Below are 9,719 nucleotides of genomic sequence, written 5' to 3' on the forward strand. Positions count from 1 at the left end.
AAACCTAAATTCTCAAAGTAAACATCGTTTGTTACGTTAGTATAGTCATTAACAGGTTTACCATTTATTCCGAGACCGAATAACATATTCACATCCTCCAAAGTAATGGTACATTCACCGGTTGGTAAATGAAAGGTATGTGTTTCCGTTCTCCATCTCTCTAAAAACGTAACAACTAGTTTGGAGTCAATTTTTAAACTTGATACTTTTGCGACTTTAGCAAAACCGGCTTGTTTTAAGTACGGTATTATAATAGCACTTGGTTGAATATGAGTATGAGAGTGGACTCGAAACCTAGTGTCTTCTTGAAAAAATAGAAAATATAATGAATACGATGATAAAAAACACGTAAATGAAGAGTATACAAAACTTACATATGCTTCAATGTTTGATGGTGCTCCACGATGTGATTCTCCCATCCACAACAAAGCCATTTTACGAGATTGTGAGTTATGTTGATTTCTTAGAAGTGAATATTGTTGATGAGGGATGTTTGAAATAAAATTTAGAAGCTGAATTTATAGACTTTATAGTAAAATATTTGGAGTTTTAATATTATGAAGTTACTTATCAATGCATGCATACATGCCTATACATCTAGTATTACATGCAGGATTCCTTAAGTAATGAGATAATGCATGGCAGAAGAAAGAGGTTGTCCATTCAATGGCCGAGTTGCACCGATTTTGTTCAAACTCGGCCATACATTGGTCGAGCTTACTCATCACCTTAATAGTCATGTCCATCCATTGGCTGAGTTCTGTCATGGTCTTGATCATACATTGATCGAGCTTGGTCTTGATCTTTCCGTTGGGTTCCACTTTTTGGACTATATAAGTTATATTTATGTGCTACTTCATCAGCTCATTCCATATTCCACCACCACTTCATATATTTCTTACATCTAAATGGCTGAGAGAAATTTAGTATTATCCATTCACTATAACGGTACTATTTTCACAGATATTAATGCAGGATTCTCATTTAGCAATACAAATATCCATTTATTCAAAATTCACCTCAATTCTGATTTCCTTCATCTGAAATATCGGATTGCAAAAAAGTTGCAACGTCGTGTTTAAGAAATTATTTATCGCCATCCATTAATTAATGAAGACGATGATATTGTATTTTACATAATGACACCGATTCAAAATTATGAAGAAGTTAAATCAATGTTTCAATGTCACAATACATTTTCTCAACTATTCACCATTGAGATATATGTTCGTCTACTTGAACATTTTGAAACATATTTGACTCAATTCACACAATCACGTCAATATGCAATGAGTCAAACCACTGACGACAAACCAACACAGAATAATGAACCTTTCATACCCAATGAAAAGGTTGGCGAAGACAGTGAGGAAGATTTTGAAGAGGTACGCTTTGAAGATCTATCTGGTACAGGCGATGATGGTGGAAATGAACCTCTCAACCGATTAATTTATACAACCCACCTATTCACATGAAAAATATATGTTTGGAAGATGTTCAACAGATCTCTGTTTTTGGAAGTTTCCCATCAAACCATACTAGTGAGGAAATAGAGGAGGGAATGGAGTTTGAAAACAAGGAAGCTTGTGTTGTCGCATTGCAACATTGGCATATAAAACATAGTCTTGACTATGCAGTGACTAAATCTAACAATGTAAGATATGTAATCAAGTGTAAGAATATAGAATGCAAATTCAAATGGAGGGATTCTTTGTGTAAGACGAACTCAAAATGGAAGATTGGTAAGCTCAGTGGGCCCCACACATGCACAACCACTTCTATGTCACACGACCATAGAAAACTCAATTCAGAAATGATTAGTCACAGCATAATGGAGCTTGTTAATCGTGATGCTTCTCTTAAGGTGAAGGTGATTATCGTCCATATTGTAGAAAAACGTAGGTACATAATATCGTACAAAAAGCATGGATTGTAAAGTGTAAGGCCATAGAATCGTTGTATGGAAATTGGGAGACATCTTAGAATGACCTGTCGTAGTGGATATCGATAATGAAAACCTATCTTCCTGGTACTATTATAGAATTGCAAACCTTACATGTGATTTCATACGATGGATCCCAATTGGGGGACAAGAGGATCTTCCATCGTCTCTTTTGGGCGTTTCGACCATGTATACGTGGTTTCACCTATTGTAAGCCTATTGTGCAAGTTGACGAAACATGGTTGTATGGCAAGTATAGAGGGACTATGTTGATGGTAGTGTCACAGAATGGGAACGATAACATTTTCCCAATAGCTTCCGTATTAGTTGAAGGTGAGACAAATGATGCTTGGAGTTTCTTTCTTAGGAATTTGAGAATACACGTGACACCACAACCTAATATGTGTCTAATATCAGACAGACATGAATCGATTAAGAGTGCATATAAAAATCCTGAAAACGGGTGGTAATATCCTCCATCTTCAGACGTCTACTAGATTAGACACATTGCACAGAACTTCAAGTGTGAGATTAAAGACAAGGAACTACGCAAAAAAGTTGTTAACATGGCTAACAATATAAATTTCAGTTGCCGCAAATACTTGTTCATTTCTATTATGTTTTATATAACATTTTTATCACAGGTTATACGTTGACATAGGCGGAATTTAATTACTATCGCAGAGAGATCCGAAAAACAAACATTGAGGCTTTATCATGGATACACAACATCCCTCGGGAGAAGTAGGCAAGGATGACGGAGGGCAACGCTGGGGACACATGTCAACTAACTTGGCAGAAGCAATGAACTCGGTACTCAAAGAAACCTGAAACTTACCAATCACTGCATTGGTTTAGTCTACCTATTATCGATTGGGATCACTCTTTGGTAAAATAGGCCATCAGTGGACAAAAATGTTGGCTTCTGGGAAAATTTTCACAGATAATTGCAATAAGGGTATGGTTGAAGAAGTCACTAAATCTAACACTCATAATGTCATGCAATTTGATCGCGAGAGATTCTATTTCATTGTCCATGAAAAGATTAATCAGAATGATGGTCGACCAATAGGTATTTTCAGCATTGCTCTAAGGAAACAGTGGTGCGATTGTGGGAAATTTCAATAATTTCACTTACCTTGCTCCCATGTAATCGCAACATATTCTAGTATATGTCGGGACTACCCCATTCACATACCAGACGTGTTCAAAATTCTTAACATATTCATGGACTACAAGAAAAGTTTCCTTGGACTTCCCCATGAGGAGAACTGACCACGATATGAAGGATTTACTATTTGCCAAGATGAATCTATGAGAAGAAGGAAGAAAGAGAGCTCAACCAGCACCCGGATTAGAACCGAAATGGACAATGTTGAAAAGGAAAATAGAAGGTGTGTGATTTGTCGCGCAGTAGGACATATGCGTAGAAAATGTCCAAATGTGGCAGGACCCTCTAGATGATTATGTTGTTTTTTAATATCATCTTTTAAGCAAGTATTATGTTATCTTTATTAATGTATTTATAATGTCTTCTGGAACAAGCAGTAAAGAATATATTTAATAATAAAGACTTCTGATTACAAAGTACAATCACAACAACTTAAATACATAAAGCTTCTCAACAAACTAATCGACAATAACAACCAACACAAGTAGACATTTAACTCCTCTGTTAACTTCACCATTATGTGCTGAAAACATACATTGAACATCTTAATCATTTTCTATATGATTCAAGTAATATATGTACGTACCCTCAGGGCTTGTAGTCAACTCTATGTATGGACAATGATACTCTACTTTTCTCACCTTCATACGACACTCATCCAACTGTTGAAAATCAGTGTTTATGGTTGCAATCAGTGTTTTGAAATTCCATTGCGGATCTAGGAAAACATTGATTTTTTTGTCTTGCTCATAAAACACAAGATCTCATATAGATATTATTACAAAAACAGATTGGTAGGTGAACTGAATTATGTTTTTGCACATCAAGCTACTTATAAAAATTCAATACATAAATACTCGGTCATTCATTGGCCGAGAGTCTACTAACAGTGGCATCCCTCGGCCAATGAATGTCATGGGTGATAAAATTATTATTTAAATGTCAATGGCTTATAAATTAATTAAAAGTTTTAAAATAAACCAAAAAATAAATCAAAAAATAAATAAACATTTACCCACTCGACCAATGAATGGTTGAGCTTCTTCATGGTCAAACTTTATGCAATGCCTCATCCATTGATTGGACGAGGTCCTTCTCCAAAAGGCCACTCGGCCAATGAATGGTCGAGCTTCCTCATGGTCAAACTTTGTGCAATGCCTCATCCATTTATTGAACGAGGTCCTTCTCCAAAAGGGGCATCCTGGGGATTTATTTTCAAACTAAGGTGGTTTGGGATTTAATTTTCATGTTTGGGGCAGAACAATAAAAAAGTCTCTCCAGGCCTTCAACCTAAAGATTCCAAATCCCTTTCTCCAACAAATTCAAATAAAAAATCAAAAAATACTTCCTCCGTTTCTTTTTAAGTGTCACTTTTTAACTTTTTACGCATACCAAGAAAGTTAATCATTATTGTTACTTTTGAAACAATAATTCTTGTTTTACCTATAATACACTTAATTATTTATTATATTCATTTTATTTTTTCTCTTTCTGTAATAATGACAAAGGGGTAATTTTGACAAAAATGCATTTAATATTACCTTGAACTTTGCAAGTGACAATTAAAAAGAAACAAAAAATTATCAAGAAAGTAACACTTAAAAAGGAACGGAGAGTGCAAACTAAAAAACCCTTCTTCTCATTACAAGCATCAATGACATGAACATTAACCATATATATCTCCTCAAATTGATAAATCAATGTTATTCGTATAGTACTCAAGAACTTAGGTGTTGAGTTTATCTTGAGTTATGACATATAGATTTAGTATTAATTTTAAGATATAATTCATAATATCTTAACTTTAGGGAATAAAAAGTGTTAATTTGGGGGATTTTCTGATTAGTTTTTTTTTGGAAAGAGTTTTTAGTTTATTTGGTTTCTTGGATTTTTTAGGTTTCAAATTTGAGGGATAAATGTTTGAGTTTATGTGTTTGGGGATGAAGATGTGAATTTTTTGAAAGAGAATTAACAAAATTTTGATTTGTTAGAGAATGGGGTTTTGAGATTTATGGGTTACTTAACTTGGTTGGAGAAAGAGAGAGAGTTTTTCAACTTTTGTATTTGGGGATGGATTTGTGGGTTTTGTGGGAAGAAGATTAGCAAAATTAATTATACATCAATCTTGTTGTTATAATAAATTAAACGTTATGCGTTTTGAGATGACGATTTAAATTAGAAAAAAATTAAATGAACCAATAAAATGTTTTTAAATAACGTGACACTTTTATTCTAATTTGGGTCAATATTTCATTTGTCATATCATTGTTGAACATGCCACATAGACCAATCTGAATAAAGGACAAAAAAATTCAAAAAGGGACTTAAAACCTGATTTTTTTTAAATGGTGATTAAAAGTTTATAAATGAAAGAAGGAAGATCAAAATTGCATTTAAACCAATGTTATTTTAGGTATTTCATTTTATCGAAACTTTTTTTAAATATCAAAATTTCAAAAAATCACTTAATTTTGAAGTTATTTTGAATAGTTTTTCGTAAAATCATTTTTAAGATACAACATTTTTTAAAAATTGTGATTTTGATTATGTTTTGATCTTCAATAATGTAGTTTTATATTATAGAATGTCAAAATTAGTCTTTTAATTTAGAAAAAATAAATATAAAAAATTTATAAATTTTTAAAAACATTTTTGTAAAATCTTTTTTCAAAAATATAAAAAAAAATCCTATTTTTTAAAACTAAAACAAACTAAAAGATATAGAAATTCTTTCTCCACCCCTCATCTTTTTTAAAACCCCACCCTTCCAAATTTAATCATATCATTTTACGTGTTTAATCTCAATCCTATCAAATAAGCCCCTTTCACAGATGGATTCACGCTTACACAGATGGATTCACGCTTATTTTGTGATTGCAATGCCCTCTAACTAACCCTCACATGTTATCAATAACTTTATAAATCATAAACCTTTTAATTGGCAATGATATATCTAATTAAAACTAAAATGAAAATATTAATACATTTTATAGATAATCAAGTTTCACTAAACAAAACTGTTAGGGTGCTTCACCAAAAGCATCTATGCATGATAATCGATTGTGGGTGAAGCACCTATGCATGATAATTGATTGTGACAGCTAGATTTTAAGAATAAGTGTTTACTTTCTGCGCCCTTGTGAGGTTTTCCTAATACCGTTGCATATAATAGATACTATTATTGGGTTTGATAGAGCCATTTTTAGTATTAGTCTCAAAGATGAGTGGCTGGCCTACTGGATTTGTTGATATTTTAACTAATTAACCCCCAAATTAACCTGACACCCCATACTTTTAGAGTGGCACATTAAAACTTGAATGAAATTTGTCTGAAATTTTTTATAGATAAAAATGAAATTTTCGATAAGCAAAAATTAAAATTCTGACACATAGAAAATTTCCAATAGTATATTTTAAATTTCTTGTATATTTCTATGTTCCAAATAATTCCAAAATTTAAAAATTTACTAGTTGATACCGAAAATTTCAAATGTTTATAATGATCGAAAATTTTGAAATTTCCTATATAATAATAAACTTTAATATTGGAAATTTTGGAATTTTCGATATAAACTTCCAGAATTTTTTATTTTTACCATAAAAAAATTTGCTTCAGAGGGTGAATTTACTTCGGGTGAATTTAGGAGTTATTGTGATGACGAGGGTATAATGCGTGAGGTTGTACTACCTTATACGCCTCAGCAAAATGGTGTTGTCAAGAGGAAAAATCGGACAACCCTAAATCACTCTCTTTCTCCCTTTTCATCATGAGAATCTATCGACCTTGATGCCTTTAAGAACCCATAATCCATCTCATTCTAGTCTACAGGGTTTTCATGCAATCAAACCTTAAATCATTTTGATTTTCCCACACAAACCATAAAATCATTTCAATCTCAACGACCCTGAACGAGACTTTTATTGACATTGAAGAGAGAGAGAGAGAGAGAGAGAGAGAGAGAGAGAGAGAGAGAGAGAGAGAGTACGTGTGTGTGTGAGTGTGTATGTGTGTTAAAATAATCATAACGGGGGAGACTCGAGATGGTGGCAGAGGGAGAACAACGGTGGGGTCAGTTCCGACGGAATAGGCATTGATGATGGTGAAGGGAAGTCATCTCCGTCCAAGTTCATTAAGCGATGTGAATTAATAAATACTAGGTTTCATTCATTTGGTGGATGGTGTACTTTTATTGGGTTGTCTCTAGTGGTGAATCGTTATATCCTTCTAGAAAATGATTCAACCTTGTGCTGGTTGGTTGTTATCTTACTGAAATTTGATGTCTTCTTTGTTATCTTTTATGTTGTTTTGGCATGCTTAATTGACATTGCTCTTTTTTTTTGTCTTCCCTGCATCATTGTTATTCTCTATGTTATTGCAGGACGTGAAGGTGCGTTAGAAGTAAACATTAGTATACTTCCAAAATACATATTTCAATTATTAAACAATGTGGAGAATGCTAGTGGTGGAGTTAGATCGATTCTTTCCACATAAACCTTTAGCAGATACATGGTTGATCAGTGAATTTTGATGCACCTTCTTCTACTATTGTACTTAGGCAACTCTATGATTTATTATATTATTTTTACTATTTTAGTGTGCTTTTATATTTAATTTAATTTTTGTCTTTATTTTATTTGTGTACTTCATTTTCAGCATAAATAGTTATTTGATATCTTGTTACTTTGCAAATCATAACTTGAGTTATAGGAGTCGGATTAACGCATTCTAATATGTGTTGGAAAGATAAGAGAAAGAGCTACAAGTTTCATGTTGAAGTCAAAATCAAAGTCAGAATGAATGAGGGTAGAATAATTCGTTGAAGTTACACACTTAATTAAAATAGTTAGTTTGAGCCGATTTTTGTAATTTTCGGGTCGGATCCCTTAAGGGTCCAAACTTCCCTTTTATTATATTAGGTCTTTCACTGCTACAGTAATCCTATTCTGAATTTGGAAGATAAAATATTTCTTAGACGATTTCATGGAGAACTAAAGTTCACAAGGTTGATCTACTGTAATCGGTTTATGTCAATACTTTGAGGTTTCTTAATTTTCAATCAAATGTCTTTTGCCTTTCAATATTTTGTTATATGTTTTGTATGCTTTATTCAAATTCTATAGAATATGTGTTGATTAATTTCAATTGATATATGTTCCATAGTCGTGTTTGCTTAATTCGTGTGTGCTTAACCCATTTGCTTAATTCGGAATTTGTTTGCTTAATTCAGAAATTAGGAACATATATCATATATTAGTATCAATGCGCTTGTTATTGTTACTGTAATAAAAAGGGGATTAGAATCCGCTTAGGGCATGAAAATTATATTAACCAATGATAAGTTAGGAAACCAAAATAGTATATTAGCTTATTTCATAATCACTTTTATAATCACTTTTCATAATCACTTACTCTCAATCGAATCGAAATCCCCCTATTTTGTTTTTTATTTGGTTAATTTGTCAAGAGTCCTTGCGATACGATACTCGAGTGTCGCTTGGCTAGACTACCGTTCTTAGTTACTCGTTTTTGACCTGTGTGCGACAGCAGATCAATGGCTAATGAACAAGTATTTTTACCTGAGGATGCAAAATTTTGTATATGCCTTTGTCTATATGAGGATATAGTAGAGCTTCATACTCATCCCTGCAACTATCACTTCCACTTTTCATGCATAGTAAAATGGTTAAAGATGAATGTGTAAGACCCCAATTTTGACCCTAAGATCCCTCATGATATCTCTTCATATGCATTAGCATTGGGATCACACCTTGGAATCCTCCTTACCCCTCATTCATTGGGTTTGCATTGGGAGAGGTCACCAAGCACTTTATATTGTATCATACTTTGTTTTTATTTAGTTTACTAACCAAAATACCAAAAATATGTCATTGTATTAGTTTAACTCTTTTGTAGGTAGTGTGTATGCTCACCTATGCTCTATCAAGTTTATATCTAGGGTTTGAGACCCTCAATGCAATGATCTCAATCAAGATTTGGTTTACATTGGCTCTAGACATCATATATGTATCCCCATGATCTTCACATGTTATTTTGATCAAGGAATCATCAAGAGTTTGGAGTTGGTTTGCCTTGGAAACCCTAATTCATCTAGGTATCTTGTGTGACTTCTTCAACATGTTTCTTCAACAATCGATCAAAACATTTCAAGGTATACTTCACATTCCATAATCTTATGCATATATGATCCTACATGAGTCCCAAAAGTCAAGAGATTGTCAAGCTAGCAAGTTGATTCATGATGGTTGACCAGAGAAAGTCAACTGATCAAAACTGGGGTTTCCTAGACCCTATCTCCTACAAAATTTGTCATATGAAAACGATTCTAAGAGAAACATTTCTCAAAATGGCATTACAGATAACTTTCATGTTGAAGTCAAGAGATAGTTTTGCTTGGAAAGTCATTTTTTATGGTGAAAGATTATAGGTCATTTTGTCTGAACCCTAGTTTGGAGGTCAACTTCCCAAGACCATAACTTTCTCAATTTTCATGAGATGAAAGCCATTCAAATTGCATTATCAAATTCAATATTCATAATTTAACTTTTATGTTTGGAGTAAGTTCAAATTCAACTTGAAAATGCATG

At 33.0% G+C, this 9,719-nt stretch overlaps 1 pseudogene; it reads left to right on the forward strand.

Moving 5' to 3' along the window:
• The first annotated feature begins 2,857 nt into the window (after positions 1-2,857).
• LOC127136714 (E3 ubiquitin protein ligase RIE1-like) lies at positions 2,858-8,815 on the forward strand (annotated as a pseudogene).
• The last annotated feature ends 904 nt before the right edge of the window (positions 8,816-9,719 follow it).

This window comes from Lathyrus oleraceus, chromosome 4 (assembly GCF_024323335.1).
Source record: "Lathyrus oleraceus cultivar Zhongwan6 chromosome 4, CAAS_Psat_ZW6_1.0, whole genome shotgun sequence".
NCBI lineage: Eukaryota > Viridiplantae > Streptophyta > Magnoliopsida > Fabales > Fabaceae > Lathyrus > Lathyrus oleraceus.